We start from the raw sequence: 14,810 nt of genomic DNA, 5'->3' as shown, positions 1-14,810 counted from the left end.
TCAGTGAATTAGTTCACTGATATGGATTTAACGGGACAATAACTGTAGGCAATTAGGGTGTAGTTGGAGGAAGTAGGTCACCGGGAGTGTGCATTTAGGGTTTATATTTTGTCCCTGGTGAGCAGAGCTCTTTCTCTCTACTTCATGGCTTGCCAGGTTCTGAGCTGCTTCCCTGCACTATGCCCTTCCACTGCCTCACTTTGGGTCCAGAGCTACGGAGTCAACCAGCTATGGACTGAGACTTTTGAAACCATGAGCCTGAAATAATTTTTTTCCTCCACTAAGTTGTTATTGTGGGTCTTTTGGTCACAATGATGCAAAGCTAAATAAAACAAAAGTTGTTACTAGGAGTGCGGTCATTGCTGAGACTAACCTGACCATGTGGTTCAGAAGCCTTTGGAGCTGGCTTGCAGGGTAAGGAATTTTGAAAAATTTGGAGATGCAATATGGAAAAGCTTTAAAATGTTGTAATGGAGACTAATGGGTGATTCTGCAGGAGCTCAGAAGACCAAAATGCCAATAAAACTGTGGAGAGTAAGACTCATGTTTCAGAGGAGGATGATCATGAAGTTTCAGTGGAGAAACACTACTGGAAATTGGACTAGAGGTCATTCATATTATTACAGCAAAGAAGTTGTCTACATTTTGCCCATGTCAGAAACTTTCTATGAGGCTGAATTTAAAAGCAATGGACTAATTAATGTGGTGGAAGGAACTTCAAGACAGCATAGCATTCAGACAGTGGCATGGATATTACTGGTGGCTTTTTGTCAGGTTTACTGTGATAAACAGGAGTAGAAAGCAAAGCAGAAAGATTTGAAAAAGTTAAAGAGTTTGGCCAAAAAAAAAAAAAAACTGTGTAAAACTAGGGTTAAGGAAGTTCTGTTTTTTAAAGACATTATAGCCACTAATGAGATGCTGAGTACTTTGCCCAGAGACAATAGGAAAGATGACTTGAGGGTTTCTCAGATACTGACAAGACAATGCCCATACAGGCTCAAGGATGTAAAAATAAAAATTTATTTGAGAAGAGGCCACAGGGTTATGCTATTTGCACAGTGGGGTTTAGGAATTTGTTTCACCATGCTTAGCTATCCAAGTGCTCAAAAGCTGCAAAAGCCATGGTACTAGGAGACTTGGCTATTTCTCAAGATGTTAGCAGCCCTGGGTATCAACCACATGGTGTCAGTCTATAGGAATCAGGATATTAGAGTTAGGGGACAATGGAGGCTTCCACTGAGATTTTAAAGGAAGGCTTTGGAGGCCAGGCAAAGTATAGCAGGTTTGGGGTTCCTATGGGCTGTTCCTGAGAAGGTGATATATGAAAATGTAAGAAGGGAGACAAAGCTGTAATGGAGACTCTTAGATTAAGGATGCCAGTAATGTGGGATGTCTGCCAAGGAAAGCTGCAAGAATAGAGCAAACAAGCCAAGTTAGAAACCATGTGGATTGCAACCACCAAGACAATATGGGTGGAGCTACGCAAGCTCTTCCCAGAGAATATCAGGATGTCATGTGTTCCAGATGCTGGATGTGAGCCACAGGACTTTTGTGCGCTGCTGGATTTCATTCTTCATTTGGTCCCATTATTCTTTCTATGCCCCATGTATCTCCCTTTTGGAATGTAAATGTTTATTCTATGTCATTTTATATTGGATATATGTAACTTAATTATGATCTTTACTCTCACAGCTAAAAGTACACTTTGAGCCTCAGATGAGGTTTTGGACTTGGACTTTGGGGAAATGCTGGAACAGTAAAGACTATAGGGACTCTTGGAAATGGACTGAATGTACTTTGAATTGTGTGCTGGATATTAGCTTTGAGGGAGCTCAAGGGGAATGCTATGGTTGAGATGTGAGGTGTCCCCCAAAAGCTCTTGTGTAAAACAATACAAGAATTTTCAGAAGTGAAATTATTAGATTATGAGAGGTATAAGCTAATCAGTGTATTAATCCACTGAAATGGATTAACTGTGTGGTAACTGTAAGCAGGTAGGGTGTAGGTAGAGGAAACCGGTCAGTGAAGTGTTACTTTGGGGTTTATGTTTTGTCCCTGCTAAGCATGCAAGGACAAAATGCTCGCTCTCTCCACCTGCACACTTCCTAGTAGTCATGTCCTGAGCTACTTTCTTTCTGCATCTTGCCCTTTTTGCACCATGTTGAGCCTCACCTTGCGCCCAGAGGTAGGAAGTCAGCTGTCTCTGGACTGAGACATCTGAAACTGTGAGCCAAAATAAACTCTTCCTCTAAGTTGTTCTTCTTGGTCCTTTAGGTCATAGCAATGTATAGCTAACTGAAACATCATGCTAAGTGAATTCAAAGGCTACATACCGCATGATTCTATTTAAAATACCAGACTTGAAAAGATAACCATAGAGACAGAAAACAGATCAGTGGATACACAGGAACCGGAAGACAGGAGGAAAGGCTTAGTAAAAGGCACATGGAGGATTTGGGGGGGTTGATGAAATTATTTTATATTTTAATTGTAGTGGTGATTACACAACTATATGTTTGTCAAAATATGAAGATCTATGTACTGAAAAGGGGTGAATTTTATTCTATGTAAATAATATTTTATTAAAAAGTAGAAAAATGAAAGAATTTTTAAAACTTTGTAATGATAATTAAAATATGGCTGTGTAACTAATAAACCATACTGAGAGAAATTTATTGGAATTATTTCTAGAATATAGTAATTAATATCTTACCTTAAATTCAAATGTCAAGTATTTAAGCAGCTTACTTTTTATAAATAACAACTTTCACTTTTCATGAATAGTTAACATGTAAAAAATAAAATTACCAGTCACATTCTATTTTAAAATTTTTTCCTATAACAAATGCAATCCCAATAATAAAATAAATGCTAAATTTTTCTGTTATTTGTGTATCCTATATTTAATTACCAAATATGATTGTATATTTGCCTTTGAATTTGTTCATAGACAGAAAAACAAGTCATCTCCAGAAGAAAAACAGAACTTCTTTTAATGTAGAATGAGTAAACATGTATTTCACCTTATTTTATGCCGCAGTCTGGCTGCAGCAAAATAACTGGCGGTGGTGGGGGGGGGGGGTGACAAACAACTTGTGTATGTTGATACAGCAGGAGTAGGAGCCCTTTACTGTAAGACAGGAGGTGTATTTATACATTCCACACAGCTTATCTTAATTAACATAAACTAGATACAGCAGTCAACCAATAAGGAATCTCCACACTTAATGGCTCGCTGGCTTACTTCACAAACCACTCCCTCTGGCAAAATGCCAGGCGCCATCCAGACTTGTTTACAGACCTCAACAATTTTAGAATTTAGCTTTGTTTCAGCTAACAAGATGTTGTCAAGACACAATGAGAGGAATATCAAAGAGAAAAATACTTAAATCTAATACCAATTAGAAACAACAAATCACACTGCCTTTTTCCTTTTTGTAGGATAGTTTGAGCAAGCACGTAGGATTGGGACTATCATGACATTCTTAAAATTAAAATAAGCAGTGTCACAAAGAGAAACTTTAGCCATACTTTTTTGAAAGTATAGGAAACTGATCAAGACTTTTTTTTTTTTTTTTTTTTTTTTTTGTACCAGGGATTGAACCTGGGAGTACTTACACTCTGAGCCACATCCAGAGCCTTTTTTATATCTTATTTAGAGACGGGGCCTTGCTGAGTTGCTTAGGACCTTGCTGAGGCTGGCTTTGAAATCACGATCCTCCTCCCTCAGCTTCCTAAGCTGCTGGTATTTCAGGTGTGCATCATCATGCCCAAGAAGAAAATTGGGTTTTAACACTATTTTATTGGGGATAATATAAAGTCTGTCAAACAAATTTTATTTTTACTCCAACAGACATTCTCCATAATATAAGAAAGGTAAAATGTATTAAAATATGAATATTTGCAAAGTTGTATCACTGCTAAAAACGATACAAGATATCACTTCCTGCCTTCTGTTCCCTTTGGTTGTGCTGAATTTGCAGTGGGTTGAAGAAGTCAAGGAAAGTGGCCAGAGATGGCACACTTCATGGAGTTTGCAGGCTCAGCATGAATGTACACATCACACAGTGGCATCTGGGGAAGGAAAGCAGTGAGGGACCACCTTAATGAGGCTCTTCATACATTTTGACAGTCTCCAAGGGAAGAGAAAGTTGTTTCATGAGATTTAGGACAAAACTTCTTATTTTTGGTGCACCACATAAAATCTCTTTCCACTTTCTTTAAAACAAGCTACAGTAAAGATATGCAGTACTCCTGTAGTTGGGACTGCGTTTCTTTTATTGTAGTGCAATACACAAACTGGAACATGGGTGACCAATATTTTACATAGGTCATCAATGTCTTTGCATGTAAAGTCCATTAAAAGAGTGACATTCTATTTATTTGAAGAAAAAAATCAGTTTAAAAAACAGTTTATCCAACTCCACACTATTTCTGGGTTAGTGCCATGAACAGCTAAATATATGATTGAGTTCATAGGACCAAGGCAAATTTGTAAGTGAATTAATATTTATGGAATGGTAGTGACAAGAACCTCAGGTACAGAGTGCCAGGTGGTTGTTTCTTAATCCTGATGGGCTCAACTCCACATGTGTTCCACCTTCACCTCTCCTTGTTTCAGCATTTTGAATAAACAAGGAGAGGCCCCAATTCTGGGAGGGTGATTTCATGGGATAAGAAAACTGAACTAAAAAAATTTTAGATTTTAACTGAGACTGCTGAGCTTCACCAGAAAAGTTATTATGATACTTTATGTTTGCATTAAATGGATTTTTTAAGAAAGTATCATTCTTATGCACACAAATGTGCGCAGGGTAGGGAGGAGACATTTTATAGTTTCATACTTGATTCCATGTACTTTGTAAATTGTTTTAGTTAGAAATAATCTAAAAGCTAATCCACTGTCTTTTTAATTTAGGAGGAAATGATTCACCTAAAATCAGATAAAAGTTAAATACAGATGTAGTACCTGTATGCAGGCCTCTGCACACTTAACATAGGAGCTTTGTAGTAAACCAAGTTGGCTATTTTTATAATCTGGGGTTTAATTCTTTTCAGAACTATTCATCTTCATTCTCACTCTAATATACATTGTTATCCAAAAAGTTGTTTAATGCAAAATTTCCTACTTGCAACAAGGGTGCACTGGCACTTGAAATAAGCAAATCAGAGACACAGAGGGCACTGGGTATCTAAAGAGCAGGGCAAGAGAAGAAGGGATGCATTAATTTTTTTTAAAGGAAAAAAAGAGAGTTCATTACATATATAACCCAACTCTGTCTTGCTTTAGAGTTTCTCAAGGGTCCTACATCACTAGTAGTATAACAGATATCAGAATTATTTTCATACAGGAGGAAGAAGAGGAAAAGAGAAAAATGACACAAAATAGGCTAAGAAGGGAAACCTGTTCTGTTCCTTCTTTATTATCAATAGAAAACATTATAGATTATTTTCTATATTCTTAGGAGGTTTAGACTAAAATATCAAGTTATTTTAATTTTAAATATGAAACAAGTGCTGAGGGAGATCCATAAGGTATGATGGTTATAAGAAAACATTTGTGGGGTTTTGTGGCATTATGTAAAGAGTTGTATCATTCATTCATGAGTTCATTCACAAGCAATTTGAGGAAGCTAAATGGTAGGAATTTAAATTTGGAGAGTTAAAGTTTTCATCAAATCACAAACCTTCAACCTGCTCTGTTTAAGGGTATATGTTATGGAGGGTGGGTGGATAAAGGAAATTTGTAAACTTCTGTTGAGTTGTCCAATGCAATGAAGTAAAACCATCTAGGTTGGTTACAAAACCCAGAATCTCAAGAGACCTTGATTCTATCCATTCCCCTCCATTTTTTACTACAAATAGTCCCAGAAATATGTAGTTTGTCCATGTTGTGTTCATGGTATGCCCATTAACATTATATACAGTACTTATGTGATTTACAGTAAGATATATTAATTAATTAAATGTCAATTTAATTTATGCTAAACATTACTATATTAAAGCACTAAACTATTCAGAGGTTGTTTTCCAAACCATAAATATCCACTCCTAAATTTCAAAAGTTAAATGTACTACTATTTCCCAGATCAAGAATTATTTTTTTTTAAAAAAGGTGTATAAAATTGAGCTGGGGCTGGAGTGGCTCAGTGGTAGAGTACTCGCCTAGCACATGAAAGGTTCTGGGTTTGATCCTCAGCATCACATAAAAACAAATAAAATAAAATAAAAGCATTGTGTCCAACTATAACTATAAAAGATATTTTTAAAATAAATAAGTAAATAAATAAAATTGAGCTGGACATAAGTTCACCTGAGATGACTCTGCCAATGTAATAGTGAAGAGTTTTTTCCAAATGTAAAATGGTATCAAATGACTGTAGGATGAAAAGTAATTTTGATTACATGAAAAACAAGTTATCCAATGATACAGATTAAAGTACTATCTGAGGCCTCCAGTGAGCTATTCATTCTTTCTTAAGCAGAGACATAAGCAGCTGTTGGAAGGCTTACATAACACCGCTCTACTGTATGAAGAATAATTATGGTACCTGCAATAGTTCAGGTAGGAGACAATGGTGTATTTGACCACATTGGTAGCAGTGGTTTTACAAATATATATATATATATATATATATATATATATATATATATTATATATAGATAGATAGATAATGTATATTTTATGTATTAGATTACACATAATATACATGTAAACCAAATAAATATACACATGTATGTGTACACACATACACACACACACACACACACACACACATGATTATTATTGTGTTGCCATTTAACTAGAGGCAAACTCCAAAATGGAACAAAAAAGAAAGACAAAAACAAAGTGAAGAGTTAGAGACAGGCTTACCGATAAAGATCAACCAAAACCTGGAACACAAATTTGGGTGAAGTAATAGTGACGAATAGTTCTGAAAGATGTTGGGGATCATTTTTTAAATGAGATGATTTTATGACAGTCTACATATGCTAAGATGCTAAGATATTTGGATTAGTGTACTGTTAAGTTTCTCCTCACTATCTACCAGTGAGAAATGTTAAGCTTTCTCCAAAATATGTCTGCCATTGATTTCTTTTTCTTCTCCTCAAAATACACTTTAAGAAAGTTTGGGTTTTCTTAAGGTTTAAATAAAGTTGCAAAATCATGGCTACTGTTGTATATATGTAACAAAATGATAGAAAATAAGAATGAGGCAGAATGCATTTTCACAGAATACGTTATCAAATAACACAGAAGGTGAGAAGAAAGAAAAAAAATGTATACCAGAAAAACTTGAAGTTCTTTTCTAGTAGCATCCTTTGTTTTGGGAATTCAGAGTTAATTTCTTTAACCTGTTGGAAAAAAACCTGTGACGTGCTAATGGTATCATCTTTTAGATTTACATTAGAAAAATCTTCAAAAGAAACTGCTAAAAACTTAAATAAATTTTAAATCAACATTATCTTCCATGAAATATATTTTAAGTCTACCAAGACAGAAATTGAAGGAAATTGAGGAACATTAATAAACTAAAAACGCTGAGAGCTTTTAAACCCCTGGGAATTCATTTGCTTCACAGCAATGTGCTTTTTCAACATTAAATTTTATTCACTCTTACTAATGAAAATAATTTGCCACAGTAGAAAAGAATGAAGACATCAGTGTCCTATGACATATTTATCAATATAAGGCGAAGGTATGTTCTAGATATCCTTGGTGGATAGTAGGAAGAGCAAAGAGTACAACTGAGTAGAAAGCTGAAAGCAAGCTACAGCTGAGTACACACACTTCAGATGTCAAGGAATTCAAAAGGTTTAACCGGGGCTCCCACAGTTGATTGATGAAGGAAAAAGTGTTTTAATAAAAAATTATACAAAATTTAAATAAACTAAAATATTTTTTGAGTTTAAGTTGTATGTGGAAAGTTGGAAAATTTAACAAATATAACACGATTTACAAGGAGTAAACAAAAGTTCACCGTTACAAAATGAAAAAGTAAAAGTGAATCATAAGCTACAAATCATCTAAACACAATATTGTTTTAAAAATGAAATAAGCATGATGCCAGTATACCTCATTTTAAATACAAATATATTCGGTTAAGTTGCCTGCTAGGCAAATATCTGTATAAATAAACACAATACCTGATCACTCCAACTATTAAACTAAAATTATACTTCTAAGATTCCCTAGGCAAATACTTAATATAATTCATTTGAAGAAACAGCAAACTACTAAAGCAACTATCTAAAGAAAAAAACAATAGTTTTAATGAATAGTTCTACTGCAAACACCTCACCACATACATATGTTGACTTTTTTTTTGTTTGAATATTACCATTGTTACACATAATACAACATAATTCTCTAAAACCCTCTCTATGGCATCTTTTTAACATTAGCTTCTTAGTCATAATATTTTTTTTTACATTTTACCAAAGCTGATTACTTTTTTGTTTGTTTTGTCTGGAAAATTTGGGTCAAAGAAGGAATAAACATAAGGGACAGAGCAAAATAGAATATATACAAAAATATCACATAATAATAAGACAAGTAAATACACAAGTAGAAGTACCCATGTATTTTATCAAGAAAGAATATCTACCAGTAAAGAATTTCCACAGGAAAGACTATGCTATGAGTATTTATATAATTCAATAATAATGAATGTTCACATAACCAATGTTTGGTTAAAAAAAAAAAGTAAGAGCACTTTTAGATACCCCTTCTCTCTATGTTTAAAATGTAAGAGAAAACAAAACAAAAAATATTTGTGGGACCCATTTCAAAGTTCTGAAAAACAAATGAAGAAGCTAAAAGTTCGGAAGGAAATCATAAGAAAACAATGAAAATGACCTGCTAGGCCTCAGGAAGGGGGAAAAAATGCCCAAATAACTTATATTATTTTGCTTGATAAAGACTATATAAGTGATACAACATTTGTCCAAGTATATTAAGAGAGAAATACTCAGACCTAAGAAATTTTTTACTGCATTCAAAGAATGAAGAGATCCAGCCAAAACCATGTAAAATTCAAATTAGGCATTAAACTACCTGCAAACCATAAACATTAGGATATGTTTTTTAAAAGTTTCAAGCACCTGAATTACCATTACAGAAGTCTTAAGAATACAAGCAGCTCTTTCTGGGTTGGATTTGCTCCAATTTGTTGGAACTCTGAATTAAAGGCCACATCAATAAAACTGCTTCAAAAACTTACACAAATATTAAGATCTCATTGAACCTAATAAAAGAAACAGACTTTCATTTATCAAGGAGCAATATTAATTTGGGCACTGCTTAGGACATTTTGGGTCCCTTCACTTATTGATAAAAGTACTACTATTTATCAGAAAGCTTTAAAAATAGTTGGAGTATGCCAAAAATGAATATTCAGTAATTGTGATGGAAGTGATTCCATTTCTGAATTCAACTAGGATTTCCAATTTTGTCTACTAACAATCATGTCAAGAAAACTTCTTTCTGAAGTGTGTCCTAAATCACATTCTTTTCTTACAATCAATGACCTCTTTCTGATTTAATTCAGAAAGGCAGAAAATATATAATCACATCCATCATTCTGTTTTTATCAATATTATAACTAATAGCAGATTTAACATGAGATTGTTATCACAAAAATAGAATAAGAGTGTTGAGGCAGAGCCAACTATAAATCCTTTTAAAAATCACAAATAATACCCTTTTAATGTAAGTATATTCTGTATCCCTCACATCTTCTCTTGAAATAAAAATAGTTGGTAGATTTGTTTGACTACATTCATTACAGTGTTATATACCCTATAAATCTCTATCAAACCAGGTGTTATTTTCACTATTTAAATATGCTTTTCATAAAGCATAAGCATACCTTTACACTAATAGGTATGTTGTTTTGTACTTTTGGTAGCTTGCTCCTACAAAGGGAATATTACTTCTCATAACAGGTTATCCGTATAGATAAAAATGTATGTTTCTTCCCTATTTAAGGTTCCTAGAAAATTACAAATTTTTAAGCAAAACAATTACAGCATCATCAGTGCAGGGAAAGAGAACTCCAATGACAGTTTACTCAGACAAAACTAGTTTACAAATTTATTCATATCATAATGTAATTAAAGGCCTCTTTCCACTCCAGAATATGAATTCTATGAAAATGATATACCAAAGCATAATTTGGGCCATTTTGAAAAAAACATTTACAAAGGAGTTCATAACTGTTATCTGTATATTTTCTCCTTTAATTGCTCCATTTGTTATAATAATACACACTAAAGTGGAATGGTAACATTTTAATCAGCTATGTATAAAAACTAAAGTATTTATTGTATTCATATTTAAATTGAATGTTAAAAATGATTTCCTGAAAAACCCTTTTATTGTGTGTGCTCAAAAGTGAACTTTAAGCTGATCTTATATTGAGTGCGCTCTTTTCTCCCACTCACCTAGAGAGAGGAATCATCAGGTTTCTAGTAAAACTCCGTAACTTAATTGCAAGTAAACATTTCTTTTCTTTAAGAAAACAGTGAAATGTTGGGTTTCTTAAGGAAGTATTGAGCAGACCAAACCACTGAATATGGGTCAAGTTAAGTGATGGATGGATGGATAGATGGAAGGAAGGAAGGAAGGAAGGAAGGAAGGAAGGAAGGAAGGAAGGAAGGAAGGAAAAGGGGCTTTAAAAAGCTCTAAAGCATATATGAAATTTTATGGCCCTAATGATCACAGTGTATATAACCTTATATTCACTGTAGGAATGTACATGCAAATAAATCAAAATTGTAAAATGTGTTTAACTGCATTAAACAAACACTACATTTAAAAATTCCAGTACACTGAGAATATACTTATCCATAACTCATAGTGACAGAAAAGATAAACAGGGCCTTTGACAACATAAAACGTTTGCTGAGGTATGGCACAATGCAAACTTGAACATGAAAATATCTCAAAGCTCATCTTCAATTCAATTTTGACCTCTGACACAGATTTGCTATTAAATACACCCCTCCCTGTCTCCACTGCTGCCTAACCAAATTATCTGAGTTAGGAGACAGTGCAAAGATGTGCCTTCGAGGCAAACTTTTGTTTTCTAGAGTAAATCTCCCCCAAATACTTCCAGTTGGAATATGTCCACTTCAGCTACTTGACACCAGGGAGTCACTTTTTCCCTTGGGCTTACCTGCTACTATGTAACTATTCTTCCAAGTAGACTGTGGGCATGTTGGGAGGTAGATCTTTTCAGCACTTCTGAATCCATGATGACTGCAAATATTACACCTTACACAATCCCACAGGTCTTTCACACTCTTCTCCTTCCCGCCCCTTCTGAAACTCACCCAGGCCACTTGGTGCTCTTCATGTGGCCAATGCCTGCCCACCTGGAAGCAACCAGTATTAAGTACTCGAGGAATAATCCTCAAGATCAAGCAACTGCCTGGATTTCAACATGTGGTGAAAGAAAACGTGTGTGGGGGTAGGCATATGAGCGTTACAGATAGCAGCTGTCCATTAAGTGGTTTAAATCTGTTGGTTAAAAAGCTGAGTAAACAAATACACAGATGGGTCCTGTTCCTTGGGGATTAAGGATTCTGAGGAGCCTCCCAAGGTGGCCAGTTCAGCCTCTCTTGACTCAAAACGCCCTTCGGTTCCGCTTTCAAAAGCCCCAGACCTGCACATCGCCTTTCTCTTCCTGTTCCCTCTAATCAAAGTGTCACCCTACGCGCCAGGTGACCTTAGAGACTTACCTAAGAGAGCTCAGAGTCAGAACAGTGAGACAACTTTTCATCCGTGCGCTAGAGGCCCGAACATCTACAGCAGGGGAGAGCCCACATCGAGGTGAGGGGTCGGGGAAGGCTGGCCTCTGGGATGGGGAGAGACGCACCCGCGGCGCGCACGGCCACAGAAAGGGTCTGGCCCGCACCGCTGCCGCACGTGCGCCGCCGGAGCGCTAAGGATCTTAAGAGACCCTGGCTTTACCCCGCGGGCCTCCGCGGACCTACAGGTAAAAGCCTAGGGAGACACTCTCCCTTTTTCCGAAAGGTGTCTGTGCCCCTCCCACATTCCCTCCCTAAATACCCTAAAGCAGGATTTCACTCCAAACCCACCAAGACTGAAGAGTCCGGTCCAAGGCGGAATAAAAGTAAAAACCAGGACAGATCCCTGGGGGAAGCAAGCAGTGCTAGAGCATGGACCTGGGTAAGAGCTCGATCAGGGGCAGCAATTGAGATGTAAGGTTGTCCTGAAGAGTCACTAGGGGCCAGGAGTTTCTTGACAGGAGAAACAAGAGTGCCCCTGGTCCTCTCTAGTTCCTAGAGAAGTACTTTTGAAATGAACGCCTAAGTACCTAACTTAGGGAGGAGAAGCATGCACTTGCCCAATTGAGTAAATAAAGGTCAGCAGTTGGATCAATACAGTGTGCGCTTCTAAACCGCCAGATGTTTTTACTGTTGTTTTGGGGGGGGGCGGGGGGGAGAAGAGGAAAAGACAACAAACAATAATAATAATAAAAGAGTAAACAAACACACATCTGGTGTTTGGACACACATTTTCCCCCAGCCGCGGTCTCTCTGGACCATGCAACATTTTGCTTATTCAAAATTAAAAATCCTGAACCAACAGCGAATCTCCCTTTTCTCGACTCACCCTTCCCCCATACAAAGCAAAATGCAAAAAGAACAACAAGTGGTGATGTTGGGTCCCGAACGTGACCCCAACGCTGAGCCGAAATTTGACACATGTCACACTCGCCCCGTGGCGCGGAGCACTGGCGCTGGGGCGAAACTTTGCCGCGGCGGTGAGAGGAGCGCGAATAAAGTCGCTGCCCGGGCCGGCGTGGAGGTGGCTGGGACAGGGTGGGGTGCGGAGGTGCAGCGCGCCGGAGTGAGGGCGAAGAAACTTACCGCGACTGAGGACGCGGTGGGCAGCGTCCCAGAAGGTGGCACCCGCGGCTCCCAGGCAGAAGCCCCCAAACAACACACCCACGCGCGAGTCCCGGCAGCTGCTGCCGCGAGTGGGGGGCGCGCCCGGGGGTGGGGGCCGGAGGAAACCACAGCCGGCGGACCCGGCCGCCGCATAAATAACCAGAGCGGGCTTTCGCGGGCGGACTGCGGGTGGCTTGGGGCTCGAGCCGGGGCGAAGCAGCGGCCGCGGAGCTGCACGCGCCGGCGTGTCTCGCGCTTTCTCGGAGGCTCGCGCTGTCTCGCGCTGCCGCTCCCCCCACCCGGATCTGCGTGCGTGTGTATGTGTGTGTGTGTGTGTGTATGTGTGTGGGTCTGTGTGTGTATGTGTGCGCTAGCGGGCGCGCGCACCCGGGCGCGCGCGCGTGTTGTTGGCAATGCAAACTGTACACACACTGCGCGCGGGGCCGCCTCTCTTCCAAGGGGCGGGGTGGGGGAAGGCACGCCTCAGAAGATTCTGAAGTACTGCTGGGCCACTTGTTTGTTTTGTCTTACTTTGCGCTGTTATTGTTGTCGTTGTTGTTGATCCAAAAAGTGGTTTGGAACCAGCCGGTTAAGATGCCTGTCTCCCCACTCCAGCTATCCCCCAACTTCATGGGAGGGGGAAATGCGGGGCAGAATATTGTTCGGATTGGCAGTGGAGCCTCCAGACTGACGTCAGGTCCACCTGCTATGTAAACAACTCGCTGGAGAACTTGTTTGTTCTGCGCCTGATCTTCCCCCACCCCCACCCTTCTCTCCACCTCCCGCTCCGCCTCCTCCCGTTCGCCCCAGACGGCGAGTCAGGGAAGGGGGTGGGGAGGGAGGCGAGAACAAAACCGTATGCTGTATTGGCAAAGCCGAGTTGTGTCTGCTGCTTCTTGGCAGTCCCCAAAGTACGTCCTCTCAGCAGACGGAGCTGCTGGCAAATGAAACAGGGGATTCCACGTGAAGTGCAGAAAGCCTCGAAGGGATCCAAAGCCCTTGGTGGCAGGTAGTTAAAGTACAAGGGAGTCAGAAAGGGAGACCCCAGCGTGCGTTAAAACGCTGATTGGCCTTTCTTTTCATGGTGTGCGCCTCTACGGCCCTGGGCGGAGAAAGGCCGAGTGTCTTTCTCACTCCTCATTGTCGTGGCTCCTGTCTCACTTGGGCCCAGGAGTTCTTGGGCTTCCTGGTGATCGCGCAGCCCAGGTCACCGAGGCGGGGCTTGGAAGAACGGGGGCCATGGAGCTGGGAATTTTAGGGTCTGAGGCTTTCCTGACGACCCTAACAGTTACTGGGGGAAGCAAAAGTAACAAGAATGAAAGGAGAGAAGAAATTGCCAGAGCCTGCTCCACACGCCCTTCAAAGCCGAAGCGCCGGTGTGCGGGATGCTCTGGCCTTGTCTCCAGCACCTGGTCCCTGATCTATCCGCAGGGTGTGAAGCGGCTTGCTGGCCCGCGCAGGACTGAGGGGAATGACAGGGGAAAGGCCGAAGGCAAGACAGCCCGTTTGGGACGCAAGACCAGAATCTGGGCAGGGGTTCCTCCGGAGCCCCTCTCTAGCCCAAGCGCCGGGTGGGCGGTCACTCCCTACCATCTCCCACCAGCCCCTCCTCAGGCTGCCTGCCCGCGGGCCGTGGACCCTCCGCCCGCTGCGTTTTCTGCGCGCTCGCCGCCTGAGCCTGTGCTCTGCTCACAAGTCAATCGTAAAGCGTGGCTTTCCGAAAGGCGCTGAAACTTTTCTCCAAATAGCTGCAGCCAAGAGGCCGTAGTGAACCGAGCTTGGCCCGGGACTTCTTCCCGACCCTCCTCCCCGGAGAAAAAAACGGCTAACTTTAACATCTCGGTGGCAGAAGAGTGGGTGGTGGTGACTGGGAAGATGAGTGAGCAGCA

The 14,810-nt window shown here is 39.7% G+C and overlaps 1 protein-coding gene across 3 annotated transcripts in view; it reads right to left on the bottom strand.

Annotated features, from left to right (window-relative positions):
• The window catches only part of Foxp2 (forkhead box P2), a 554,181-nt gene extending 540,471 nt beyond the window's left edge, over positions 1-13,710 (bottom strand). For 2 of the 3 annotated variants that reach the window (XM_027926404.2, XM_027926406.2), the window contains exon 1: positions 12,901-13,283. The gene's annotated coding sequence lies outside the window, so the exon portion shown is untranslated. Of the gene's footprint in view, positions 1-12,900; positions 13,284-13,452 lie in introns of those variants that run through there. The other variant, XM_071612711.1, reaches the window with a different exon arrangement.
• Positions 13,711-14,810: the final 1,100 nt, after the last annotated feature.

The sequence above is a fragment of the Marmota flaviventris genome, chromosome 1, assembly GCF_047511675.1.
Source record: "Marmota flaviventris isolate mMarFla1 chromosome 1, mMarFla1.hap1, whole genome shotgun sequence".
Classification (NCBI taxonomy): domain Eukaryota; kingdom Metazoa; phylum Chordata; class Mammalia; order Rodentia; family Sciuridae; genus Marmota; species Marmota flaviventris.
This window is presented reverse-complemented; position numbering and strand designations above follow the sequence as displayed.